At 34.2% G+C, this 1,665-nt stretch overlaps 1 protein-coding gene across 1 annotated transcript in view; it reads left to right on the top strand.

Moving 5' to 3' along the window:
* Positions 1 to 361: 361 nt before the first annotated feature.
* The window catches only part of LOC119591948 (CTP synthase 1-A-like), a gene marked incomplete in the record, with an annotated part of 20,002 nt that continues 18,698 nt past the window's right edge, over positions 362 to 1,665 (top strand). Inside the window, 1 exon segment of the mRNA XM_037940703.1 lies at positions 362 to 420.

Genomic DNA, 1,665 nt, shown 5'->3' on the forward strand with positions numbered 1-1,665 from the left:
CCTGTGTGCGCGCGCGCTCCCGTCCGCTCTCTCATGCGTATGTGTCCGGGTAGGAATGGGTGCCTAATTGTGTGAATATTGACGCGATTGCTTTATGCATGTAAATATGCAGGTGTATACTTATGCATTTTATATGTATGTATACATGAAAGTCAAACAGAGATACCATCACAAACTTAGACGAATTAAACCAACATAACCGAAATGGAATAAGGAACTTTAAAATTTCTAAAGATGGAAAACAATACTATAATTTGGAAAAAATGTATATGTAATAAATTCGAATAATAAAACTGGCTAAGAGAAATGTAGATTTATATAAACTAAAACCACTTCGGCAAATAATAGTCAGAATTAGAGCCAAGGTAGCGCATGTGCAATTGTTTTGTTTAAACGCGTCTCAAAGGGCGAGAACCTCAGGTAATTAGACGAGACGAGTTTCTCCCATATTTTACGCTTTTAGGGCCGCCTGTTCTTCCATTTGTATCCATTCTCAGATTAAGTAATCCTCAGACATTAGCTTGAGTAGCAAAAGGGTGTGGATATCTTTGAGAGAAAGGGTTAAAACAGGTTGTTTTCAGGTGCCGGATGCAGCAACCACCAACTGCATAGTAACCCAAGTAGGTCAGGTCTCTGTGTGATTAACTTCTGTCAATCTTATCGTAATCGGGAAGTCTTGCAAAGTCGATTTTTAGTCAGCTACCATTATGGGAGTGGAATTTCACACGCAGACAACGTGAGGTGAAAGTCGTTTTATTGTTTGGTTTAACATGATTTTTCGTAATGGGATGTTGACATGCAGTTTTTGTATTTTTTTGTTTCCCATTTTGTGGGTTTCCTTCTCTGGTTTGAATTTAAAGTCTTCATGTAAACGAAATTTGTGATACATGAATGGAATACATGTATCTATAAAAGGAATTGTCAGTCATGGCAATTCATGATTGACTTAGATGTGAAAAGTTTCATGTTTCAGTTAAAATTCTAAACACTGAAGGAAATATTCTGAATTTCACAACTTGCAGGATTGTCATTTCACATATGTTATGTAAATTGAGGCATTGTTTGTAATAGGATGTCATGGGTAATTAAGTACATTTTTATATAATTTCGATACATACTTCCTGTGAAGAATGTCTACATACCTTTTGTTGCATAGAGTATATGTTTGTTATTTTTTTTATAATCTTCAACTGCAGTAGTTGCTTTTGATTCTTTTAGTCTTTTTTTGGTTGATTATAATTTTAGAGAAGTGGCTTAATCATATTTCTGAAATGTCATTTTACTGCTATCCTTACGCATAGTCATTTGAAAAACATCTGATTTTTTATTCTCTTAGAATATTAGGTAATCCAGAGATTAAGACTCACAGATTTGAGGGGTACCTTTGGTAGAATAGAATGAGACTGAAAATAAGAAGACTGTGCAAAATGGAATTGGTCGTGCATTGGTTTTCATTGTAGTTTGCCTTTTTCCTTTTTTTTCATTGCCATCTTTTTCTTCTTTATTTTTATCTGTGTAAGGTTTAGCCTTTTGCACCATGCTTCAGAATTGCATTTTCCTCTTTGTATTTTGTGCATGAATATTTGGTGAAGGTTTGTTGTCTATAGTAAATGTATGATTATAATAAATATTAAAATGAGTACCTTTTGGAGACATAGAATACCT

Source organism: Penaeus monodon, chromosome 29 (genome assembly GCF_015228065.2).
Source record: "Penaeus monodon isolate SGIC_2016 chromosome 29, NSTDA_Pmon_1, whole genome shotgun sequence".
In the NCBI taxonomy this organism is placed as follows: Eukaryota; Metazoa; Arthropoda; class Malacostraca; order Decapoda; family Penaeidae; genus Penaeus; species Penaeus monodon.